Below are 27,082 nucleotides of genomic sequence, written 5' to 3'. Positions count from 1 at the left end.
AAAGGTGATGACACCTGGTGAGAGAAACACAGAAACCGTGAGGCCCTGGCTCCCCTACAGGAGCTTGTGATGAGACGGGAGCACAAAATCTCTGCAGTTTTCAGTTTGTGGGTCAGGAGAGGGGGACCCAACAGGGCAGGGGAAATGAGAGGGCTGGAGCTCAGGGGGGTTCATGGCTGTGCAGTGTCAGCTGATTCTCAAGAGTTCTGTAAGGTATCAGAAAGCAGATCGAGGGTGCTCTGGATGGGAGAGATGCATGAACGGCCCAGGGGGAGAAAATTGGTTGTAAAAAGATTGTATGAAGACAGCGGCTGTGAGCCAGTGGGGTGTGATTTTTATTTTTATTTTTATTTTTTGGCACTAGCCTAGTGTCAAGTTAGATGTCTGTTAGCAAACTTTAAAAAATAGTAACCTATGCCTCTTGCCCCTATACTTCAACTTCCGAGTTAGCACTGTACCTGACGTCATTCTGGAAGGCCTCCAACAGCCCCGTGGGGGCCAGTCTCCCAGCTTGTTCCCAGGTGCCCTGATCCTGGGCTGCGTGCACATTTTGCAGTTTAGCATCCTCTTCTCCCAACATCCTCTCTCCCTTTTGCCTCTGCGATGCCTTCCTGTAGTGACCACCTTCTCCTGGGACGGCTCCTTTTCCGCTGTCCCCCTGTCTCCTGTGTGGACCTACATTCACCTAGGTCCTGGCTGTTGTGGCTGGTGCTCTGTGTGTTGGCAATTCCCTTGTCCACACCAATGTGGCCAGCCCAGCTCCGGGGGATTAGGATTCTGCAGTTGTGGACCCCTAACAGCCAGAGAACTGAAGATCATTCCACAGACATCTGTTAAAGCACCCTCTGGGTGCAAGCTTCTGGGGAGACAAATCCCAGCAGCCGGGGATCGTCGGCCAATACCTGCTTCCCTCCAGTCTTCTGTGTCTAATGGCCTCATCCCTTGAAAGCTCTGAATGACATATACATCTCTCAGAAGGCTAAAATCCTACTAGTCCTTTTCTATAACTTCCAACTACGTCCCTTAGGCTCACACTTCCTAGTAATGTGATAGGAGATGCAGAGCGAGAGTCTCCTCGGGTTTCCAGAGCTGCAGCAGCTTCAGCCGCACTGGAGGCAGAGGTGCGCTTGAGTGGGGCCTCCCGTCCATTCAGAATGCAGGGCTGAGCCCGAGGGATTTGTGTGTTCTCTGGGTCTGTGTCTTGCACAGGCGACTTTGAATTTGACACCCCTGTCACATCGCCAGTGCCTGGAAACCCTGAAACTATTCCTGGTATTCATAATTCACATCGGGTAGGCTTGAAGGGTATTTATAGCGCTCCCCAAGACAAGTTATTGCCAACGGAGGTAGGGACACTTATCAGGTGCTGTGTAGGAGCCACAGGGCTGAGCACACCCTTCTCCTGGCTAATTTTAGGTTCCCAGTGTTGGGGCTGGGAATGAGGGCTTATCACATAGTCCGTATGCTTTCAGAGGCTCTGATCTCCCTGGGAGACTGGAAGGACAGACATTTATGGCCATTTCTGTTGCTGGGCTTGGCATAGCCCCAGGGTATTGTTGGGGACATTGTCTCACTGCCCAGGTTCTCCCTCACTGTGCCCCCTCCTGCTGTCCTCTGGCAGGAAAGAGGGACTACAGGGCTCCTTGGCATCCTAGCATTAGGTCACGGAGCTGTGGGATAGGGGCTCAAGGTGGGAGACGACTTGACAGTAGAACATCATGCTTTACAAGCCAAGTCTTGCAAACTGTGAATATTTGACATGCTGTTTAGCTTGCCTACCTGTGGTACCCTTGAAGGATCTCCTTAGGCTTTCCTGGAGATTTTTGAGCTGCCAATTCTTTAAGGCACAGGTGTTTGCAGAGGAGCTGGGCCTTGTCTTCCTCGGGGTGGTGGTGGTGGTGGGGGTGGTGGTGTTAAACCTTGCTGGAATAAGAGCCTTTTAAATGACCTGCTTCCCTGGGATGTGGCTTGCCCAAGGAGAGTTCCTGCTGCAACAAGGTATATGGAATGTGGCGGGGGAGGAAGCTGGCTAGTTGGTGTTGGCACTTTCTATTGTCTTTAAACGATACAGCCTGGCAGGGGGGAGATGTGTGGGAGTGTGCATATGCAAACGCTTGCCTGTGCCTTTGTGGGGCCAGTTGCCAGGTGAAGGAGCCCTGGGTTGGTTGGTTCGAGGGAGGTGGCCGAGTCACATTTTACCCACTTCACTGCTTGCCTTCAGGCAGTTCTCTCTCATTTGCCACTTCCTGCTTGAAGTGCCCGGGATAGAGTCCCTGTTCCTTTTTTTTTTTTTTTTTTTTTATGTGGCTGGTAGTTACTCCTGCTACCTGTTTGGTATAAATAGCTATAGCTTAGAAGCAGGTCTACCAGAAAGCTGGAAAAATAAATGTTTTCTCAAATGAAGTGAGTGACAGTCATGTCTGACCCACTGTTCCTCACCAACAGTTGTCGTCGTTGGCTTCCTTTCTCGGACTTGGAAATATTCATATGAGGCCACAATGGAGCCTTTCTTGGCTGGCAGCTCCGGAGCTGCTCTGCTCTGCCGTGGGGCTGTGCTGGCATCACCACTGGAGCAAGGGCTTGCGTAGGGACGGGGACTGGGGACAAAGCTTGCTCTTGTGCCTGGATCTTTTTCCAGTTTCTCTCTATTCTGAGGGTCAGGCAGGATCACCCGCCCCCCCCCGCCCCCCCGCCCCCCCCCCCCCCCCCCCCCCCCCCCCGTTCCTTGAGATGGATATTGTAAATGGCAAATCTGTAGTCTCTTATATGTTGGGAACCAGGTCCATCTGTGATTCTACCTTCTGAGTTGAGCCTAATAAGAAACTGCACACTTATTAATTGTTAATAAAGAGATGGGTCTAGTTGGTTCTGGTTTTTCTGTTCCATTCCTAAAGCATCTCTCAAACCTATAAATTCATGTTATCTATCCTTTTGTCCATGGGCATTTGGGTAGTTTCCAGATTTGGGCTCTTATAAAGAAACCCAATATGGTTATTCTTGTACATGCCCTTTGTCGTGGGTGGGTTTATACCTAGGAGCAGCGTTTCAGATACGTTTTGATTTACTTTTGCTCGCGCACTCGTTCATTGAGTAAATACTGGGATCCACTGTGGGACAAGCTGTGTGCCAGCCCTGGGGTGACAGCAGGGAGCAAGAGGAGCAAGGCCTGGTGGAGGAAGAGTGCCAGAGAGCCAAGCTATTTTGGATGGGTCTCTGAAGAGGTGAGATTCAAACAGACTTTAAGGATGAAAGCCAGCCAGCCAGGTGAGTGGCCTGGGGAAGGAATACTCTGTGCAGAGGGAAGAACACGGGCAGAAGCTCTGATGGTGGTTGCTGCTGCCTTAAGACTGGCCTGGTCAGCATGGTCAAGTCCAAGTGTTGGCTAGGCCCTACCCAAGCTAATGAAGTAATGGCCCGGGACACCTTCCTTTGTAGGAATCAGGAAAGAGGGTTGGTTTTTGTTTTGTTTTTAAACAGAATTAATGATGGAAGAAGGAGCACTGCATGGACTGTTTCACAGAAGTCACCAGGAGGGCCAGGTGGCATGTTCGGTGACTACGCTGTGCTGTCCCCAGCTGGCCCTTGGTCTCCTAAAAGGCCCATGAGGTCCAGTTGAGGGAAGCCATGGAGTTGGCTGGTCAGTTCCTGTGTTGTCGGGGCCTTTTGTTTTGGAAACCAGCACAGCACGATTGGGTTCCTGGTGTTTAGCCAGTGACTCGTCTTCCCAGACCCTCAGGATCCAGCTTCCCAGCCTGGGAATTTACCATCCCTGGATGATAGAGAGGTGTGATGCCTTAGGGGTGCAGGGGAGTCTGCCTAGGCCCAGGGGACACTGTCTTTAGGAGAAGGGTGGGGTGGTTTCTCAGGCTGAAAAATGAGAGACCCAGCCGGAAGCAATGGCCCTGAGCTGTGGATGTGGCTCTTGCCAGCTGGTCCAGGCCTCCCTTCCAGGACTATCAAATACAAAGCCAGCTTGGAGCAGACTCTGGTGGGAATGGGAACCACATGGAGGCTGCAGGCTGGACAGCATCCTCTGGTGACTTCTCTTTCTTTCTTGCACTGCCTTGTGTCTCATCTTTAATTAAAATGCCCTTGTTAGGAAATCTTCGAGCTCTGGTGAAACGCTATCCTGACCGCAGAGCAGCCAGCCACCCCCATAAGGAGGGAGGATGTGGAAGGAGACATTCGAACAACTTCAGACTCCCAGGAATTCTCTTTGTGTTGTACAGTTTGGCCGATGGCCGCAAGAGCCCGGTGGCTGGCTGGAGTATTGATTCCCCTTCAGAACGGGGGTGCCTCTTGCTTTCCCCCCAGCCCCATGGCCCTGGGAACCCTCTTCTGAACGTCGTCTGTGGATGTTTTTGTAGCATTTCCTTCTACTCTCATGTTATTAGTGAGTAAAGAAGATAAAAGCTCTTGTGTATTTAATAAACCGCTTAAAACAGTGCCTCTGTGGGAGCCAGGTGAAAGCCACCCACCAACTTCCCCTCTCTCTGCCCCCACCTCTGGTGCTGAGGAGTTGGGAGGCGCTCGCTGGTATTCCCCTCAGGAACCCCCTCCCTTCTTTTCTCCCTTCCTTCAAAAATCACATTCCAGTTGCTTTTTGGGATACGGGTGCTAAGAATCAGGGTTATTAATTTACAGGTCCTGTGGTATCAGCAGTCACCTCCCTGGCTGGGCAGCCTCTCATGCATTTTCCGGCCATTGGGCTCCCCGCCTCCATCACGCTCCCCTGCCAGGCTTCTCACGGTTGGTTGGCACTCAACGCTGAGTTGCTGAATAAAAAAAAAGCCTTTCCTAATAGTTTTCTCGTTAGTTCTCATGCGAATCTTTATTTCCTGTACTACTTTCCTTGCAAATGTGAAATTATATAGAAAGCAAAGTTTGAGTTTAGTCACCTCCAGGGACGCACCTTTTTATCCTTGTTTCTTTTTGTTAATGTGGTTTAACTATGTTTTAAGAGTTGTCTCTATTTGACTATATTTTAAGTTACACCTGACATGGAAAGATACAATTAGCTAGAAGTGTTCTTCAGTCTACTCGGGAACCCAGATACTTCTATTGCAATTAAGTAATTAGAAATTTGATGTTATGGAGGATCACTTTTATTCTTAGCAGCCAAATATCAAGCATTCTTAGAAGGCCCGATGAACTGCTCATTTTAAATGCAAATTCTGTGCACAGTTAGAAGGAAAATGGAATTGTTCTGGCTCCCAGCACTCACTCTGCATTTTTGCCATTCCTTCTGATGGCGGAGGGGAGGGCTCATGACTAAATCCTTCAGCATCTTTATTATGATTTCGGATTTGTACTTGCTGAGAGGAAGCCTTGCTCCAGGACATTAACCCTCTCTTGCCATCTGCAGAGTTTCACTAGTCTGTTTCTCCCCCTTAAATGATTTGGATTTCCGGTCCCATTTGCTTGATAGATGTACTAGGAAACTTGTCAGTGGGTGGTATTGTGGTGTGTGTGTGTGTGTGTGTGTGTGTGTGTGTGTGTGTGTGTTTATTTTGGTAGGGTATTTTTGTTGTTTTTTTGAGGCAAATGAAATGTGTTAAACTTTAGTTCTTAGCAGGGGTGTGTGCTGTTGCCTTTTAGCCTTAGAAGTTCCACTTCCCTCTCATTTCTCTTTTAGGCGTCTTCTCCCACTTTTCCCATTAGCCAGCTGCTCTGTCCTAGCTGCTCGGGATCTGGAGAACCCATGGCCTTGGGTGTAACGGAGACGATGGGATTCCTGTGCCGCATGGCCGGGCAGGTGGTTTACGCTCGGGATTCAGAGGAAGAGTGAAAGTGTGCACATCAGTAAACAATGATGAGTTTATGGAGTCTTTGATGTTAACCTTTCCCCCCAGGCAGACAAGTTATTTTCCTTTACCTGAAAATGAGAATTTTACTTGTAAAACGGCTCCTGGGTTCTGTGGCTCTGAGACCATGGGTTGTACATGGAGGGGTCAGCCTCTCAGCTAAGCTGGGCTCTTTCCTGGCAGTTGTGCACACAGCTGGAGCCAGTAGAGACGGTTTTGGGAGTGGCAACGTGGTAGCATGTTTTCTCTGTCCATGGGACAATGGCTTCAGTACTGATCTCCCCCTAAGCTGGGGTGGTGAGCTGATTTATGGTTGCCCAGTATTATAAAAATGCAAAAACCATATGCAGTAGTCCCCCCTTATCTGTGGGGGATGTGTTCCAAGACCCCCCTGGATGCCTGAAACTGGTGATGGTACGAACCCTATATATACTATTTTTTTCCAATGCATACATAACTGGGATAAGGTTTAACTTACAAATTAGTCATAGTAAGAGATTAACAACAATAACTAATAAAATAGAACAATTATAATAACATACTATGATAAAAGGTATATGAAATGTGGACTCTCTCTCCCTCTCTCTCTCAAATTTTCCCATTTGATGTTGTTGAACCGTGGTTGATTTCGGGTAACTGAAACTGAGGAGCGGGGTGGGGAGTACTGTTTGTTATTGAATGCAGGTGGCAGTCATGCTGTTTTTCTAAAGTTTTATTGTAAAGCTACCTTTTTTCCTTCTGCTTACCCATTTTTACATAGCAGAATACAGAATTCAGAATGAAGTTGCCATTTCTGTCCTTAGTGTCTTGACTGCATCGGATCAATTTAGAGTTGAGAGGAGGTCACAGAGCCCAGGAACTCTCTCAGCTTCTCCTTTCTGTGGCCTGGGAGGTCACCGGAGACTTGTTTGGTGGGTGGTGATGTGGAGAAACAAGTTGCTTTCAGCACTGCTCCTCCTTCCAGGGGAAATGGGACCGGGCTGAGAGGAGGCTGCGGGGATGCCCTGCTCCAGGCTGCGAGGGTGAGAGACAGTGGCTCCAGGCTTGGAGGCCTACTTTCAGGGAGGCTTTGAGAAGTAATGGTTGAATCTAGTTCAGAGGTTGCAGAATCTCTAAAGCAGACCCACCTCCCCATTTGTGGCAGTGAAGCAGAGACCCAGGAATTCAGGTGCTCTGTCCACACCAAGCAGCCCACGAGGGGAAGAATGAGGACTCGGGCCTTTGCCCCAGAGTTCTTCCTGCTTCCTGCTTTAAGGAAGGGCTCTCAGCCTTGGCGCCGTGGACAATTTGGGCTGGGCGATTCTCTGTGGTGGGACTGCCCGCCCTGTGCATCAGGATGTTTAGTGCCCTCCTTGGCCTCTCTGTCCTCTAGATGCCACTACAGCAAAAATCTCCCCAGATGTTGCCCGGGGCCCTCTGAGGGGGGCAAATGGCTCCCTATTGAGGATCAATCAATGCTTTAGAGGAGTATGATGTCCCCTGGAATTCATAAACTTTTATATGAGCCTGGCCCCTTTCCCCTTTTGCTTTGAAATGTGAGATATACAGCCAAAACAGTGGTCACTACAGCTCTTATAGTAGATAACACTGGCTCAAAGGTCATTTCTAGGAAAATGGCCAACACCATTCTAAATTGAATTGCACTGTGTTTGGGATGACAGCTTTCCCTCGAATAGATTGATTTCAGTTTTCCTTTTAGATTTTGGATGCTGATGACTTGTCTCCATTAAACAGCTTGTACTTTTTTTTTAAAATCCTCACCTAAGGATGTTTCTTTAGAGAGAGAGAGAGAGAGAGAGGGGAGAGAGAGAGAAACATCGATTGGTTACCTCCCATATGCACCCCAACCGGAGGTCGAACTCACAACCTAGATATGTGCCCTGATGGGGAATCAAACCCTCAACCTTTTGGTGTACGGGACAATGCTCCAACTAGCCGAGCCACCGGGCCAGGGCAGCAGCTCGTACTTTTAATTTTAGCTAATGGGTGAGGAGTGAAAATACTCCAAAGGCCAAGGAGATCTTAGGAATCTGAAACCGCGTAAGAATGAGGCCTCCGTTTTGTGAACTTTGTGCTAAGCTCAGGAGAGGACACTCATCAACTTAAACCTAGAGCAGATGTGGGAGCAGATGTTAATGGGGATCATGACCTTATGAGTTAAGGAGGGGCTGTGAACTGACGGGTGCAAAGGGATGAAAAGCCCCAGACTGAGCTGCTGGAGACCTGTGTTCTACACCTGGGCTGCCTGCATCTCTCTTGGTCAAGTCTCCAAACACTCGGGCGGCAGGTTTCTCATCTGTAGGAGGAAGGGCAGAGCCAAGATTCCTGCTTCCTGGACAGAGGTGAAGTGCTGGGTGGTGAACCCGATAAACCCGAGACTCTCTTTGGAGCCTTCGTTTTACACAAGGGATTTGGAAGCACAGGTTATTTTAGTGTGAAAGAAAGGATGCACATATTGAATAAGTGCAAAACTTGCACGACATGAATTTAAGCTAGAAGGGAGAACTTCACCAATAACAGAGGGAAAGCTCATGCTTGCTGTGAAGGGCTTCCCAGTGCCAGGTGGTCCACCACTCTGTCTGGTGGGATTCTGCTGGGAGGCCTTGAAAACAGACATCTTTGGTGTAGAATCTTGGATAACTTCACACCCCCACCACCAGAGCGGACTTGAGGAAGAATGGCCAATAATAGTAAAGGTTGGCTAGCCTTTAAGAATTCAAGCTCTTCAAGTTTTTCTCCCTTCCTTTGGTTTTTATGGGAAAGCTTTTGTCTTCATTCTGGAGTGTGAGTCTGTAACCAAAACAGAAAAGAGGATGAGTCTCCTGCAGCTGTGGGACCCTCAGGGCTTATGCCTGTTACCTAAGAATTTGCCTAATCTAAGAAATGTGCCAGAGGGGGTAGCATGCTGAATAAGTTTCCTTGAACTGCCTCACCACAGGAAGGTGACAAGTCGGTTGGCCTATGGGGTCAGTATTATAATTTAAACTACTGCTGTCCCTTCATAGTTGGGACTTACTTCGATGGGGAGATGAAGGTACTTCCTCCAGTCATTTTTTTGTTTCTGAAATTATTTCATGTCACAAAGGAGTTGTTTTTTAGATGTTGATGTTCCTGACAGCTCTTTAGAAACGAACATCAGGGCTTCAGATGGGACACATCCTCCTGCCTTCTGGTTTCTGAAGGAAAAAAAAAAAAAAGCCAGCCAAAGGAACACCTACAAATAAAGTTGTCCCCGAGGAAAGGCTCCTGCAGCCATTTGTCAGCATCACCTTTTGTGAGGCAACTTCACTATATGATGTAATAAAGATAATTTATAACGTTTCATGAAAGCAGGAATGGGTAGTAGTGGGGTTTTTCTTTGTCTTTTCTTGGCATGTAATTGAAACAGCTTGGGCCAAATGAGAAACATTTGTGTTTGGGGGCGGGGGGGGGGGGGGGGGGGGGGGGGAGGGATGGAGGAGGGAGATTCCAGAGGCTTCTTTACTGGGGTCAAATATTTCTTATTTTATTTGGCGCGTTTAAGCAGACTGATCTGGGACGAGCATTAACAACATTGCCGTGTCTATCTGGTCATGAGCACATGCATTTTCTGACCATAGGGAATTGTCTAAATTCTAGACCCACATAACACAGGCAATGAATCAGAAGAAAAAGCATGTGGGTCGATCTGTCTCAAAAGAAATATATGGCTTTAGCGGGAATTTATAAATTGCATTCCTTTAGCCAGGCTACTTATCCAGAAGCAGTGTCCTTCCTATGGAAAAGCGTGCCTGTGCGTCCCGAGGTCACGGGCTTCTTCAGTCGCTCCCGGAGGAGCGTGGAGTTTGCTGAGGAAGTCTGGTTGTTCGTCCCTTGGGACATGGTGTCTTGACAGATGGACTGATGTGATGGAATACTTGTATTGGTGCGGTGTGCAAAAAAGCCCCCCAAAACAAAAACAAAACACCCCCCAACAAAAATCTGTCCTCTTGTTCAGGCAGTTTGTGTGCTTGATTTGATTCCAGAGAGCCATCCTTAGACCTGCACCTTGACACACTAAGCCAAGGTTTGTTGTTGCCAAGGTTTACGTAGGATGCCACCTAGGGTACAAAAATAAAGGTGGTGGCATCCTTGCCTCCCAGGAGCTCAGTCTGGGGATGGTGAGGGCACACAGAAGCCCCATTCTCTGGTACGAGGTCTCTCTCAGGGCATGTAGGGGAAGAGAAGACTATTTGGTGGGATGACCAGAGGGGTCGGCGTGGAGGCCAGAGGTGTGATCTGGGTTTGGGGGGGAAGGTAGATTTACGTCAGATGAGGAGGTTGGACTTTGCTGGGAGGAATGACTTGGGCACAGATTTCCAAGTGGGTAAGTAGAAGACAGGATGTGGTGCGTGGGGTGGGGAGAATCTCAGACACACTCTTGGGACTGGTTTGTGGTTCGTGGGGGAAGGGGGGATGTCTATGGGAAGAGGCTGAGTCAGGGGAGATCAGGTGCAGGTCTAGGGGTACAGGGCCTCCTATCCCGAAGTAAGAAATTAGAGCCGTATCCCGAGTGCAGGGGAGAAGGAAGAAAGGCAGTAGGAAAGGCAGTACTGTAAGGAGCACAGAAAGGAAAGGCCTAAGAAAGAACCCTGGCATGTGGGCTCAGTGGTTAGAGAGTCGGCTCATGTGCCGAAGGGTCTTAGGTTCAATTCCTGGTCAAAGGCTTGTACCAGGGTTGCAGGTTTGATCCCCAGCCCTGGTGGGGCACACGCGGGAGGCAACCAACTGATGTGTCTCTCTCTCCCTCCTTCTCCCCCCACTCCTCTCTTGTTCCCTCCCCCCTTATTCCCTCCCTCCCTTCCACTCTAAAAATCAATGGTAAAAATACCCTGGAGTAAGGATTGAAAGAAAAAAAAAAAAAAAAGAGCGTGAACACCTTTGAGTCTGATTCCCGTCTTTCTGCTGCTGTCAGACTGATTGATGGGGGAAGCCGGGCTGCTCATGTGGGCTGGAACTTCGGGAAGACTGTCGAATTTTTTCTCATATCTTTATTATAGAATGTGAAATATCTTTATTCCTGAATGTGAAATCATGGAGTTATGCTGGATTTGGAAGAAGGTCCAATCACACCCTTCCTTTTCCCCAATCTCTCTTATTTGTTTTCATTACCTGCAAAGTCCTCCATATAGAAGAATCATCTTTCACCTTCTCTCTCTTTCCTTACTGGAAATTCACTGGGTGCTGTGTGAAAGGTCTAGGGGTGCCAGCAGGAAAGGGAAGACCTTGCTCTCAAGGAGCTCCAAGCTGAGACAGATGAGAGAAGAGAGGGCTCTGGGACAGGATGGAGGTGAGGTGGTGGGGTTTCCCTGCAGAGGGAATGAATACGGGGTTATTGTTGGGGTAGTAGCTATGTCACCACCCGGCTGTGGGAGGTGATGCAGGTTAGGGCTTACTTAAATATTTCCTATCCTCACAGGTGACTTAAAGTTTATTTGAAACACTATAGCCTCTAAGTATGACAAATATATACTTATACTAGAGGCCCAGTGCACAAAATTCATGCACAGGGTGTGTGTGTGGGGGGGTGCCTCAGCCCGGACTGTGCCCTCTCGCAGTCTGGGACCCCTCGCTCCTTACCGCCTGCCTGCTTGGTCCTTACTGCTTGGCTTGCTGCTCCTTAGCACTGCTGCGGAGGTGGGAGAGGCTCCTGCCACCACAGCTGTGCTCGCCAGCTGTGAGCCCAGCTTCTGGCTGAGAGGTACTCCCCCTGTTGGGAGCCCACTGACCACCAGGGGGCAGCTCCTGTGTTGAGTGTCTGCCCCCTGGTGGTCAGCGCACATCATAGCAACCAGTTGTTCCAGTTGTCCCACCGTAAAGGTCGGTTAGGCTTTTATTGTATAGACTAGTAGCCTGGTGCACGAAATTCGTGCACATTAAAAGGGAATTAGAGGAAATATTTCAATATTGCTATTTGCCCTTTCTCTATAATAGAAGTATCAGAGATGAAAGAAAATTAGTAAAAATGTATATGAAAATCTCCCTCCTGTCAGAGTCTGGGGCGCACCGCGGGACCCAGAGTCAAGTCCCCGCCCACCTGCACGCCTCGAAATCATGCGAGACCTGGACCCGGCCAGCCCCACCCCTGTCAAACCCTGCAGGGTGGGAGGCCTAGCCTCAGGTATCCCGGCCCAGCACTGGGCGGGGGGTGCGGCCTCAGGTTCCCTGTAAAGCCCCACCAGGTGGGGAACACAGCCTCAGGTCCCCCATCAAGCCTTGCTGGGTGGGGGGGTGCGGCCTCAGGTCCCCCATCAAGCCCCACCAGGTGAGGGACACAGCCTCAGGTCCCCCGTCAAGCCCTGCCGGGTAGGGGGCACGGTCTCAGGTCACCCGGCCTCAGGTCCCCTGGCCCAGGCACGAGGGTGTGAGGGCATGATGACTATTTGCATATTAGCTCTTTATTATATAGGATATAGTAGTTTATTTGCACCCCCAGTTTGCATAACCAGTTTGGGGCAGAATACAGACCATTTTATTGTGTTGAAGTTATTAATCTGTGTATATCTAGTATTTGCCTATAGAATAAATTAATAATGCCCTGGAAATATTTTTCACTATTTAAAAAATGTATGTAGGGGCTATTGAGATTAACTAAAAACTAATTCATTTAAGAGCTTTTTTGTCTTGACATCTCCCCTCTCTAAGGATACCAGAAGTACAACTATTGTGTGTATGTGTTGGGGCTGGTGGCAGTGGGGGTGGGGGTGGGGGTGGGGTGTCTGCAAAACTTTTTGACCTTAAAAGGTACCACCTTTTTCCTCTCCCAGCACTTAGCACAGAGCCTGGCACTTGAGTGTATATCGAATAAATGAAGGGGGGCAAATGATTGGATGTAGGAGCAGAGCTACCTACAGAGCTCATTCATGTGACCCACCGATCCCCTTAGGTTGAATGCCACACTCCCATTGCACTGCTGTGATAATGGGGAGGAGGCACCATAAGGCCTGGGGCTTGGGGCCTTTCCTGCCTGTGTTCTCCCAGGCTCTGAGAACCAGTAGGAATTAAAGTTTAGCACAGTCTAGTGCCCCAGATGCAAGCCTGTTATCGGAAGGACCACTTTCAGCCCCGACCCAGGCCCTTGATTTAAAGTAGGGGAGAGGAACCTTTTTTCTACCAAGGGCCATTTGGATATTTAGAACATAATTCGTGGGCCATACAAAGTTATCAACTTAAAAATTATTCTGCTTGGTCAAAGGTTTCATTAACCTACCCCTAATGCTGTGGCAGGGCCCGTCCAAATGATTTCTCGGGCCATATGGCCCGCGGGCCAGATGTTCCCTATCCTCATGAAAGAACTAGCTTTTGGTCAGAGTGATTAATGCCCTTAGCATAAGCCACGGTCTCACTTCTCACAGGGAATTTCAGCCCTGTCCTGGGCTGAGGAGTCCTGTCTGTGGATTGCCTGGGTTAAACATCAAAACCTACCTCTGGAATCTGTTTCCTGGCTTGGCCATCCTCCCAAACGGTCCCCTAGGGTGGGAGCAGTGACTGCCTGGAAGTGAGCAGTCGAATGCGAGAAGGATCCCACTTAGGCGCAGTCTCACTGGGAAAGGGGCATGAGATCATTTTGTTCCCATGTTAGTTTCTGAAGCCCTTTGTCCTTCTGGAATTGGCAGGCTTGCACTTTTCCTGAGTCCTTACTGATGGTTTCCCTGTAAGCTATTGTTTAGAGTCAATCAAGAGGAACATTGGGCTTGCATGTGCGTGTGTGCACTCCCGTGAAAGTTCATGGACACACTCATGTTCACACACTCACCCAATCACACTGACACACAATCACACACTGACACTCACACAGACTCATTCACGCGCACACAGGAAAGCCATGCCCATCTTGAACTCGGCAGAGATGGCAGTGTCCAGGGGGATGTTTTACTTTGAAGGTGATATTGGAGAGTGGGTCTGCATTTTTAATTTGGCTTTTGCCTTTAATTTTTTTTAACTACAGACTTGTGTTAGAATAGAAGAGACCATTAGCAAGAGATAAAGGACTACAATATTTCCTTTAAAAAATATGCTTTTATTGATTTCAGAGAGAGGAAGGGAGAGGGAGGGAGAGATAGAAACATCAATGATTGGAGAGAGAATCATCGATTGCCTCCTGTACACCCCCTACTGGGGATGGAGCCCACAACCCGGGCATGTGCTCTGATCTGGAATCGAACCATGACCTCCTGGTTCATGGGTCGACGCTCAACCACTAAGCCACACTGACCAGGCTACAGTATTTCCTTTATGTTTCACATTATGCATGGGTCCAGCACAGGGTATGGTGCAGGCTATCCAAAATCAGATTAAAAACGTTTGATGTCATGGTGTCAATGTTTGGCTGTTGCAACTAAAAATAAAAATGACAGCTTTGTCTGCTACTGAGATTACACACAAAAAAGTCTTTTCCTTAATAATTGGGCATACTCTTGCTCAAATTATTAGGAAAGAAGAAATACTTTCCTTATTTGGTCAAGATACTATTGGTAAGTAGGTGGCAAGGCCTAGGAATTGAGACATACTGGTCATGTCTCCATACACCTCACCTGATTTTCTGGCCAGTGAATGACTTGACCAATCACTGAATGAGCAGAACTCTCCAAAGGAAGATACTGATGAGGCACCTGACAGAGAAGACGTAAGAAACCCCAGCCTGTATCCACCTGAGGAAGGAGATGCCCAGACGTTCATCTGAACTCTGCAGAAGTGTCTGGGCCATTGCTCCTTTCTTAGCTGTTTAAGAAGACTCAGTGATTATTGTTCACCGTAACAGAATGTGCCACAGGAAATAGCCCTGCAGGGCGTGTATGGGGAAAGACCAATGGGTTCTCGAAACCCAACACCGGCTATTCCCACAGTGACGGGAGGCATCAGAGGTCACTATGGCCTCAGCCCAGAGCACAGGACTGTCCCAGGGTGTGGACTTTTAAAAACGAAGTTTATTTATAGACGGTGCCCCTGGGGCCAGAGCTTGTAACTGTTCCCTGTCAGGACCCACCCCTTGATCAGCACAGGACTCTACAGAGTTACTGGTGTGTCTTAAATTGGGGCTGAGAACTCTTGGAGGCCCGGGTCACTGACATGCATCTGTCATTTGTTTTAATTGCTTTACTCTGGCAGATTATATATATGCATATATAGGTATAATTTGCAAAGTTAAAAAGAACATTTGTAAAGCCAACACCTAATTAAGAAATCAACACTATGAATACCTTAGATTCTCCCCCATTCCCTCTGAAGTAAAGAGTGTTTCCAACTTTTTGTTTTAACCAGTCCTTGCAGTTATTTTTATTACCTATATATGCATTCATAAACAATCCTATATAATAAAAGCGTAATATGCTAAGTGTTCGACGGTTCAGTTGACCACTCGACCAGTTGCTATGATGTGCACTGACAACCAGGGGGCAGATGCTTTGACTGGTAGGTTAGCTTGCTGCTGGGGTCCAGCTGATTGGGACTGGGCGAGAAGGCTGGACACTCCCTAGAGCCTTCCTGCAGTCCCTCCCTGGCTGGCTGGCCCCCATCGCTGGCCAGGCCAAGGGACCCCACCCATGCTCGAATTCGTGCACCAGGCCTCTAGTATATGTGTGTGTGTGTGTGTGTGTGTGTGTGTGTGTATATATATATATATATATACATACATATACATATATAAGTTTTGGAAATTGAGCACCAAGTATAAACATAGCTTTGGGAGGCTCCCTGTTGAAACTGTTATGCAAAGGATCCCAAGAGAAGCACAGGCTCCCCAGCAGTTGTCAGCCTTGCTAGTCATACTTCTCCACCATAAATGCTGCAAGAAGCCCATGTCCTCACTGGTCCCTGCACTAGTGGATCACTTTGTTCATGGGGTTTCCATGCACAGTCCCATTTACAAAGGGGTTATAGAATGTTCAGAGAATTATAAAAGGGGACTCCTTATAACATTTTAATTAAGCAGGGGTCCTTAACCAGAGGCACAGAGAGAAATTTCAGGTGGCTCACAAACCTTTTGAAGCTGAAGGCATTTCGTTCTTTGGGGTGAGAGGGTCCATCACATTTCCAGGGAAATTTGTGGACCCTCTTCCCCCATAAGGATAAGGAATAATGTGGCCATTGTGGTAGGTTGTGTGTGTTTGTTTTTAAGTGAATCTTGAGGCCGTTGGAGATTTCTTGAAACGTGTTTGGTCCGCTTCTGTGTGAGTCTGCATTGACTTTTTACCTCTGAGCGTGCCTCACTGTTGAAAGGGAAATGAGCCGGAAGTTACCAGGGTGGAATCCCTGATTATGCTGTGGGTGGCCTAGCAGGCTTTGCATTTTCTCTGAAACCTACGTCTCCTTCTCTTGCTTGACCCAGAGTAACTAGAATGCTCAAGTGGAGGAAAAAATTGGAATGGTTGTTGTAGTTTCAAAACAGATGACCTCACTGCCGAAATTCCACTTTATGAAATTCCACTTTATGCAAAAGAAACCCTTTTGCTTTAGAAATATAATGGATCTTTGCGGAAACAGATCCAAATGCCCATTTAGTGAGGGTGGGGACAGATTTGTCAATGCTGCAGCTAACTCCCTGGAAACAAAATACAACTATTGTTACACCAACCTCGTAGTTATTTCCTAAGAGATATGGCAATTTAAATTTATAACAAGGGACATTCACTTCTTCAAAGTGGGCGAGTCGTTATGCTTTCTATAAGCTGACTTAATGTGAGGGACTTTCAGCTTTGCTCAGCCATGTAAGGGAATTGTGGGATTCCCTAGCTGAGAGATACCTGAGTTTTATCCTGTCCATCTTCCTGTTACAGGTGAGTTGACCAAGGGGCTAGATGCCATCTGCCCACAGTTGCTTCAACTTGTCAGGCTCAGCTGGACCTAGAACCCCAGCGGAAGAGGCAGCTATTTAATGATTATGGTTTAAATATATAATTAGATGAAGATTAATTTTAAGAAATCATAATCAGAAGACATTTCCTAGAGAATTCTCATTTGGATCATACATTTCATTTTAACAAAATGACCCTTGACCACTGTCTTAACCCATGCCTCTTTGAAATGTACTATTTCCTGGGGTGAGGGGGGGGGGGCAGTCTGGTTTTCAGGGTCTGGAACCCTAATGTATGCAAAAGGAGCTTTCATTTCGGTCTGTGTTGTTCTTTATATCTCATAAATTAAGAATTTTTAGGTCTTTGGTTTTTTTCTCAAAAGTTTTTAGTTTCTTCTTGTAGTCAAATGCGAACAATTCTGGGGTTTTTGTTCTTTTGCTCTTTAAAAATTTTGTTTGTGAAGAAAACCAGGAGTTTCAGTTTGGCTGTTGAAAGTCTTTGGGGATTACGAAGAGGGAACTAGGGGAATGGCTAAGATTTGGAACTGCAGGCTGCCTTGTCTCTTCTTCTCAGTTAAGAGCCAGACAGAGTAAGAATAACATTTATTTAGAAACTGAGTTTTATTAAGGAAGGTAATTTACAGGTAAATTTAAGCTTTATGGACTTGGTTCTGGATTCCATTCCTGAACTTGCCATTACTCGCTGCTGATCTTGGACAAGGCCTGTTTTCTTTCTGAGTCTTGTTTCTTGACATCTGTAAAGAGAGGGGTTGGGCCTGATGATCTCCAAGGGCACTTTGCAGCCCTATGTCTGGACTCCACGTTGTGGAATTGGCAGAGAGGCTGCTCTGGAGCCGCTGGTAGCAGGATGGTACCTCTCCTGAGATTGGAAGCCGAGGGTTGCCAGCTGCGTCACTGCACGGTGCCCCAAGATCGTTTACCCCACCTTAACATTTCCCTTGTTCACCCTTTTTATAATCCAAACCCCCTCAGTGTCATTCAGTGTTGGGAGAATCTTGGTCACCTGCTAATGTGTTCCCCTGCACTAACACCTGTCATTTCTCTTCCTTGCCAGTGTGCTGCTGCAGGGTAACATCTGGATTGGGCTCCTGAACCCTTGGATGCTGGGCTACCCTACCCACAAGTTCCTGGATTGACTTGTTGAAAGCAGTAAGTAATCTCCATGTTTCTAGTTTGCAAGCAACTGTAGACCAGTGGAATCTGAGGCTGGAGGGGTTGTGGCCAGCAGCCGCAAAGTCCAACCAGGGCAGCTGATGGATGCCTCCCTCTACAGCCAGCCTCCCTCACACCAAGCTCCCAGAGCCTTGGCGAGGCAGCTGTGACTGCAGACACAGCCTTTCTGCCCCCAGCAGTCATGATCTTCATGGGGCCTTCTGAATCTGCCTCCTTGGAGCTTCTTTGTTCCACCGCGAGAGCCAGACATGATTCTCTCTGTTTACTGGCCTATAGGTAAAGTCTCTTTAGGGGGCAAGTGCAGGTGCTGTTCCCTCTGCCTGCTATCATCTTCTCCAGCATGTTCCTCCTCATTCATCAAGATATGTCCTAATGCAACCCCTAATGCCAACCCTTTTTAGAGAGGCCTTATCTAATGGCCTTGTTTAAAGACATCTTCCCCCCCAATCCCAGGTATTCTCTCCCTAGACCCTTGCTTGCATTTTTTTCTTTGCATTTACAACAGGATAGGTCTCTTCAGTCACTTGGTATACCAACCATCCATCCACCCAACCATCCAACCATTCAACCAGCCAGCCAATGACTGTTTGAGCATTATATGCCAGTGGCTATGATAGGCACAGTCTGTGTTGTCATGGAATTTCCATGAGGAAAGAAAAAGGTCGAGTAGAAACCTAAACAAATTATCACAAGTCTGTCTGGGTAGACTGTTGTAAATGCTCTAAAGCAGTGTCATCTGGAGGTATTTTAAAATGCAGGTCCTGATTGGGTAGGTCTGGGTGGGGCCTGAGAGTCTGCATTTCTAACCAGCCCCGGGTGATGCCCATGCTGCCAGTTTGTAGATCACACTTGGAGAAGGAAGGTCTAAGCCTCCTGATGCATATGAGACGTGGCCTTGAGTGTGGCTCTTGGTGAACTGCCTGAGCTGTGTATTGGTAAAGCCGCCAAGAGACCCAGTGGGGTTGTGTCTGGCTTCAGCAGCATGAGGCTGAGTGGTCTGGAACATGAGCCTGGCTGGAAAGTATGGGAGCCTGTTACTCACACCTGTGTCTGTGGGCTTGTACCTCATGTTATTGTAGGTTGTGGTTTTGTCAATGAAATTCTACCTTAAATAATGTGCTTTTTAGATTTATGAGATGAAATCCTGTGGGGGTCTCTACAGTGTGGCTACTCCATACGTCAGTATTTCTGAAAAGACTGAAGGTGTTTTCTTTGTTCCTAAGAGTAGGCTGTGTCAGTCGGGCTGATGCGGCACTTCAGTGGGGTGTGGAGAAGAGAGACCATGCTGGCAGCTGCGAACTGACCACAGAAACCTCAGAGCAGGCAGAGTGAGGAGCCCAGGCACCCCTGCCAAAGAGGTGTGCTGAGTCCAGGCAGGGAACGGGCCTGGGTGGTTCTCCTGAGACACCTGTGTGTGGCTGCAGGCTCGGCCCCGTGGCATTGCTGCCGTCAGACCTTTCAAAAGTCGGTTTCAGTTTTCATAAGAAGCCAACTGAAGTCTCCCCTTGAGTAGTTAATAGTTTTAACAGCCATTTATGGAGTACTTAAAACATATGAGGCACTGGGCAAAGTGCCTGACACAGGGTCTTGTGCTTTAAACCTCCCCACAGCCCATTAGGCAGGTTGTCACTGTTTTACAGAGGACGAGACTGAGGTCGGGGGTGAGGTAATTCACCCGGGGTCACACAGCAGGTACAGTCAGGGTCAGGGGTTCAGCCTGTCTGTCGGGCCCAGGGTGGCTGATTATTTCTGTTATTTCCTTCTGTCTCCACCCTCCACCCCCATTTATACCCTGGGGTATGAGTCTTCCCTGTTGTGTCAACTCTAAAGTATTGTTTCTGTGGCACTTTAGCCCCTTGAATTAAGGGATGAGCTTGGTCAATGTGGGCAAAGATGAACAGGGAAGAGAAAAGTGTGTGTTCATTTTGGAGGCCAACTTCTTACCCCAGCTCTGCTGCCCCAGCCAGCCTCCCAGGGACAGTTCTGCACGGGGACTGTGATTACTGCCGGTGGGTCCTGCGAGCCAGCTTGGTCCTCATCGCTGGGAGGCAGAAGCCGAGGGGTCCGGTTCATTCAGTGTGTTCTAAAAGCCATTTTCTTTCTTTCTTTTTTTTTAATTTTATGCTGTGATTTTTATTATTTATATTTATTTATTTAAATTCTTTATTGTTTAAAGTGTTACATATAGTATTACATATGTCTCCTTTTCCCCCCATTGACCTCTCCACAGCCACCCCCACCCCTAGAACACGCCCCCACCCCCCTAGTGTCTGTGTCCATTGGTTATGCTTATATGCATGCATGCAAGTCCTTTGGTTGATCTCTTCCCTCACCCCTGAAAGCCATTTTCTGGCCACTCTGTGGGATTTCTTTATCAAAGACAATCTCCAAATAACCTCGCTGTGCTCAGGGTTATTTGGTCTATTCTGCATCAGATATGCTCTTCTCGGGGTTTTCAGTTAGGCGCCTCGATTTTGGCTTCATGTGTATCCTGAGCCACTTTGCACCCAATGCAGAATCAAGTTGAACCCACAGAGCTAGGCTCCTGTGGCACCATGTGCACTCTGATTCTTACGTTTTGGGCAATGACAGGAACCATGCTATTCCACTGAATGCAGACTCTGTGTTACTAAATCCATGCCTGCACCTCCACACTGGGATGGAATTAGATCTTAAAAGCAGCTTCTTTTTGCTGCTTCAGGCTTCAGGGGTTATGCTTGCTCTTCCACCCAGAGTCCAGGCTCCAAAGCTGGTGGGAATGGGAAACACCTCCCAGCTCCATGGTGTAGCACTTGTGCCTCAGTTTCTCTCATACAGGCACAATGACTAGTAGCTTCTCTTTTCTGGGCCCATTTTCTCAACAGTGAAAGGAGGGAGAATACTAGTACTTGGCAGCGAGAGTTGTTTTAGATGCGATGCTTTTAGGGCACCGTGTACTCAGTTTGGCCACTGATTCTTCGTTCCACCTGTGCCTGGCTGAATTCCCTCCATTTGAGCTCTTTTCCCGTGTCTGAAGCCAATTTCTCCATCTGTAGAAATGAACTCACTGAGGGCAAGGTTTATGTTTCATCCATCCTATATCCCAGGGCCCAGCCCTCAACCTTGAGCTCAAATCTTTGTTAAATGAATGCAACAATTTAATTTCCCAACTATGTCATTTCCCTTCTTCCATTTGCTGACTTAAAGCTAGCTTAGCCTGGCCGGTGTGGCTAAATGGTTGACCATCGACCTATGAACCAGGAAGTCCCAATTTGATTCCCGGTGAGGGCACATATCCAGGTTGTGGGCTCAATCTCCAGTAGGGGGTATGCAGGAGGCAGCCGGTCAATGATTCTCTCTCATTCTCATTCTCTCTCTCTCTCTCTCTCTCTCTCTCCTTTCCTCCTTTCCTCCCTCCCTCTTTCCCTCCCTCCCTCTCTCTCTCTTCCTCTCTGAAATCAATAAAAAAATAAAGTAAATCCAGCCTGTTTGAAGAGCAGTGGATTATAGGCACTGCTAGTGGGTCCCTGCACAAGCACAGGGCGATCACAGTGGTCAAGTGACAAGTCTTCACAAGTAAGCCCACGGCAGGTGCTTCCTAGCCGTTTGTGGACGTCAGAAACCCTCCTCTCTGGGGCCTTCAGTTATCTGCAGTCATGGGAGAAAAAGTACATTCCGTCCTATAACAAGTTTTCTTTGAATTTCTTTAAAATGTCTTTTTACTTTACAAAGTTACAAAAGTAATTTATAACCTGTTGATTTTTTTTAAAGAAGGAAATGAAGGGAACAGATTTATAAAAAGGGAAGAAAGCAGTTTCCCTCATAATATTCTTCGTGCTGCAACTTCTGCCAAAGTTTCAGCCTCTCGGCCTATGTTATAGGCCAGGCTTGGGACTGGCTCCTCTCATTGTACCAGATTGTATCTTTTTAAAAACAATCACAATGTAACACATTTTAGGGTGCCAGGGGACAGAGACACAGTCCCCTTCCCCCTTCAAATGCAGGCCTAACCAGTATTCAGATACAGTCCTGCCAGCCTTGCTTGCTGCCGCTGCCTCACCGCAGAACTCTGTCAATCTCTGTCATTCAAAATGTCTCAACCCCAGAACCGGCACTGCTCACCGGGCAGCTGGGCTGGGGCTGTGGCCTGCAGTCCGTGCTCAGTGCCAGTAAACTGGGGTTCTGATCCATTTTATTCCTTGTCTGAAATTGTGCGTCCATGGTGACATCCAATCACAGCTCTTTTCTCACTTGGGACCTGCAGAGGCAGGTTTCTCTTTGTTAAAAAAGAAAAGCCTAAAAAACATGATTTCTAATTGAAGGAATTTCTCGTCAGCTGGGAATTAGCCAGTTTCTATTTCTCCTCCTCACAGATAGAGCTCTTACCTGGCTCAAGAACAATAAACTATATTAATCCCATTTGCTTTTGCAGAGAAGGAAAAATATTTCCAAGATGGTATCAGAACTCCAAAAATAAAGCCTTCCTGACCCTTTGTGTGTGAGAAAGCATGCTTATTTTTTTATAAAATAAAGTAATATAGTATAACAATGTTCTGTGAAACATATTTTAAAAACTAATATCATAGACATTGATTCCATGCTAACATAAACCTATCCCATGTGGAAGGACTGCATATTACTTGTTTGCATTAATTGTTACATATGTTTTACATGAAAAGTTACATTACACACGTTTTCATTTTCTTGTTGCTAGCTGGGCTTCTTTTCCTCCCTCCCCTTGCCTTTTCTTTTCTTTTTGGTAATAATGCAGTGAGCATTTTTATAATACTTATTTGTAGACCATGTGGGAATTTCTGTAGAATTTCAAGGTCCAAAGATATTACCTTTAAAAATCTACCTTTTAGGAGAGGATATAAATTATATTCCCAACAACTGTGTGGGGACCCTCCACTAGCACAGACTGTTGTTAATCTATACAATTTTTGTTTCTTTGAAAACTAAATGAATATATACTGGCTTCTAAAAAATATGACCGGTTCAGGTCTGGAGTTCAGAGGGCTTCAAACAAAGTCTCTGACCAGCAGGGGTTGCCAGGACAACCTCTCTGGTCCTTTGGTTCAGCCTCCAAGACCTCATCACAAAGCTTCCCCGGACTTGGCCGGTTCTCTCCGAGGGCTCCTTGTCCCTGCTTCCCTCCTGGTCTTGTTTGTGCCCCGTGGTGCTGAGTTGTTGATAGATGCTCAGAGGCGGCCGCTTCTGTTCAAGCGCATGTGAGAGAGGAGATGTGGGTCAGGCTGGAGGCTGCTCCTTGCTGCCCATGGCAACCCTAGCCTCTCCTGCCAGTTCCCCTCCCTCCATTTTTGCTCAAAGGGAAGCTCTCCGGCACACTTGCTGTGGCCACGCTGGGCAGTCTGTGGCCAGGGTCTCCCAGGCGCCCTGAATTACTCCGTGACATTTGTCAGAAGCGCATTTCTCCGAGTCAGAGTCATGGTCCCTCTCTGTCATTTGGCAGGCATCTGTGGCAGGTCTCGCATTTAACGAGAGAGGATGATGACAGGATGATAACAGGCTGATAAAATTCCCTGTGGGGTAAGCTTTGCTGACCTGCCCACCTTGGAACAGGCTTCCTCTGTGTAGCGGCCGGTGCCCTGTCTGACAGATTTCTGCATCCGAGTGCGTAGAACAGACCTCTATTTTGGGCCAGAACCATTTCTAGTGCCAGTCCTCAGTTGATCTATGCTCTTTCCTTTAAAAGTCATGTTTTCTATCTCTGGATAGAGCTCCTGGGCAGCCTACCTGGTGGGCTTCAGTGTTGAGTAGATGCAACAAAATTTATCAAAAGCAATCGCAGCTCTTTCCTCCTGGGTCAGCTGGGGCTGCCTTGCCCTCCTTGCCCTGGAACTGCTGAGAGTGCGGGTAGGGGTACACCCTGAGTGAAAACCCCACTCATTTCCAGCAAATGCTGATAATGAAAAAGCGGAAGCTCCAAAGAGGCCCTCCTCTAAAACAAACCATCTTGACAACAGCCACAGGGCTTGGCATGGGCCTTCTGAGGGAGACCACATAGTAGTTAGGACAGTAGCTGTCTCCCCCAGATGTTTTGTTCAATGGAAATATTTGAACGATGAAAAAAAAAATATTCTCAAACGCCCTTCTGAGAGCAGAGGCAATCAGTTAAGTGGCTGCTGCTATGTAGCTGGAGCGCATCCCTGCACCCATGGACTGCATTTGGCAGCGTGTCTTTCAGCCAGCTGCACGGCTCCCAGGAGACGAAAGGGCAATTGCATGAAGATGTTAGGGAAAGTAATGAGGTGGGAGGAGGGAGGGCGAGACCCTTGTGCAGCAGCTGCATTTCCAGGGCAGGGTTTGGGCTATGCTGCCTTGAGTTCACAATCCAGCTGCTGCTGCTGCTGCTTGGACCTGCTGTGGGGCGGATGACTCAGAAATCTGGAAGGTGGCCCTGGTGATTTCACTACTAGATCAGAGGCAGCACAAAAGCCCTCTGGAGTGGGTGCGGTTGGCGGGGAGAGTTTACTGATGAAGCGCATACGGATTTGGATGCTAGTGCTCTGGGACACTGGGATCTGCTAATTACTTCGTAACTTGGGACAGAGTTTATTTTTATTACTAAGAGAAGATTAGCGTTCTGATCCAAGTAAGTTCAGTCTGACACGGCGGGCATTTGTTTTGTGATTTACCTTTAGGGATCCCTTGGTCAACAGACAAGGTTTTTCCAAGGGTGTCCCAAGGGATTCTGGGAGGTCAAGGGGCAGACTCTAGGCTTCACTAACCCCACTTCTCAAAGAGGATGAAAACCCCACTCATTTTCAAGTGAGGGAATTAAGGTCTGTATTCGTTTCTATTGGTATTGTCACAAATGGCCACAAGCATGGTGACTTAAAATACTACCAATCTATTGTCTTATAATTTTGTAGATTAGAAACCTGATAGGAGTCTCACTGGGTTAGAATCAAGGTGTGGCCGAAACCGGTTTGGCTCAGTGGATAGAGCGTCGGCCTGCGGACTGAAGGGTCCCGGGTTCGATTCTGGTCAAGGACATATACGTTGGTTGCGGGCACACCCCCAGTAGGAGTTGTGCAGGAGGCGGCTGGTCGATGTTTCTCTCTCATCGATGTTTCTAACTCTCTATCCCTCTCTCTTCCTCTCTGTAAAAAATCAATAAAATATATTAAAAAAAAAAAGAATCAAGGTGTGGGCAGGGCTGGGTTCCTTCTGGGGGCTCTGGACTATTTTTGTACAGGCCACCACTCCCCTGCTCATCAAAACTAGATCAGCTCCGTTACCTAAACTTCCAATGGAGTCTCGGCTGAGCTCGGGGCAGGTGTCCTGTTGGCTTAGAGGTGAAAGAAGCACAGTCCGCTGGGTCTGTGAGTGGGTAGACCCCGACCAATGAGTTCTAGATGGGGAGCGGGGCCCCGCCTCATTCCACAGATGTTACCATGGAAAATGCTTTGCAAATTGAATCTGAATTTGTGTTGTTTTAAAATATTTTGAAACAATTTCCATCTTACAGAAAAGTTGCAAGAATGTGAAAAACTCCTCTATAGCCTGACCTAAATTCATCGATTGTTTGTTTTGCCACCTTTGCTTTATTATTCTCCATAGTATAGATGCTCTTTCTTGAACTATGTGAAAGTTACCTACACCATGCCCCTTTCCCTCTAACTACTTCAGCATGTCTTTCCTAGGAATGAGAGCCGTCCTTTCATCACTACCAGTCATTTAGCAAAAACGGGACCTATAGCATTGCTGTACTGTTATTGAATATGCACTTCATATCCAGATTTTGCCACTTGGCACAATGCTGTCCTTTCGAGCAGCTCTTCCCCTGACCTAGGGTTCAGTCTCAGGTTTGCAAACTGGATCCAGGTGTCATGTCTCCTGAGTCTCTTTTACTTGGGAACAGTTCCTCGGCTTTTCTTCGTCTTTCATGACATTGATATTTTTGAAGAGTATAAGCCAGTCATTTCATAGCAATTTGGGTTTGTATGGTAATGCCTCACGATTAGATGTATTTTTTTGTCTGAGATGTTATATAAATGATGATTTGCATCTTTCTCTGCACATCACATCAGGAGACACGTGGCATCATTTTGTGCCAATATTGGTGATGCCAGCTTCGATCCTTTGGTTGGTGTGGTGTTGAACTTGTATAATTTAACCTCTCTGTTCTAGAGGAGTTGAGTGTTTAGTGTTGGGCTGTTAAAGAAGACGACTTTCTCCGCCTTTACAGTTAATGCCTAGCTTGCAAGTGCCTTCTGTATACTCAGGGATTTTGCTGAAGTGGGTACCCTTGTCCCGGGCAAGGTGTGCTCTTGGATATAGGCAGCAGGGCTACCATCCTGAGAGCCCTCAGAGAGCTCATGGTGAGGAAGGAATCACCTGAGGTTGGAACAGAATATCATTTCTGCTCTTGCGGCCGGAGTAGCAAGCTCCATCCTGGAGACAGAAGCAAAACTGTCGTGTGAACAGTGGGTGTCCTCTGACTGCCTCGGACTGTCCTGGGGGCCCCTGAATTACGTAGGGGCGGGAGAGATACACTAGGACCTGGAGACATCTCTTCCTTGCACACATCTGACAGTTGCTGAAGACGGTGGTGCAGCTGCGGCCACTGCGTTTCTCTTTTGAGGATCTCCTCCTCTGACATTGACTTGTTGGGCCCATTTGGCCAGCTCGGGTAATGTTTGTGTACCGTGCTAGTTAGACCCTGGACGCTGCTCCTGCGCCAGCTCTGGGACTTCTTGTAGATGTCTCTCTCAGAATTTAGGAGGCTGTCGTGTGGGAAGGACGTGCTGCTTAGAGCTCTAGAGATTTTCAGTTTAGTTGTGGTCAGTATTATCCTGGATTAAGGCTTCTCAGATCTCTTCCAGTTCAGGAACTGTTTTGCTGGACATTTGACCTTACCCCTAGAGCTGCTGTTCCCACTTGTCATTACAGAAGCCAGCAAAATGACCACGTGCAATCCACTTTAGGGTGAATGGGGGAAATGACACTCTCTGAAGATGAATAATACACATGATTACAAAAATGAAACAGTACTCATTATGAACAACAGTATATCTTGACAGGCCTACCTGGTATGCTTTAAAAAGGTGGGAAACATATAAAGGAGTCTGACATAGCCTCTGACCTCAAGGATATGGCCTTTCTTTTAAAGGGACCGTTACTATTAAATTGATTTATCGGTTTGTTTCTCAAATTTTTTTTTTTTGCTTTGTTCTGGGAAGTTGAAATGCCTGTGGGGGTTACTTGTGGGGGTTACCCCTGCATGACTGGGGGCATGTTTGTCTGTATCCTCAGAAGGATTGGCAGT

The 27,082-nt window shown here is 47.6% G+C and overlaps 1 protein-coding gene across 3 annotated transcripts in view; it reads left to right on the top strand.

Moving 5' to 3' along the window:
- Window positions 1–27,082, top strand: part of TLN2 (talin 2) — a 421,578-nt gene that overhangs the window by 60,359 nt on the left and 334,137 nt on the right. For all 3 annotated transcript variants that reach the window (XM_070421588.1, XM_070421561.1, XM_070421564.1), the window contains exon 2: window positions 17,690–17,784. The gene's annotated coding sequence lies outside the window, so the exon portion shown is untranslated. The remainder of the gene's footprint in view (window positions 1–17,689; window positions 17,785–27,082) is intronic.

This window comes from Myotis yumanensis, unplaced genomic scaffold, assembly GCF_028538775.1.
Source record: "Myotis yumanensis isolate MYYU_CA2020_CCGP unplaced genomic scaffold, mMyoYum1.0.hap1 SCAF_1, whole genome shotgun sequence".
NCBI classification, from domain to species: domain Eukaryota; kingdom Metazoa; phylum Chordata; class Mammalia; order Chiroptera; family Vespertilionidae; genus Myotis; species Myotis yumanensis.
Note: the sequence above shows the minus strand (reverse complement) of the source record. Positions and strands in the feature narration are given on the sequence as shown.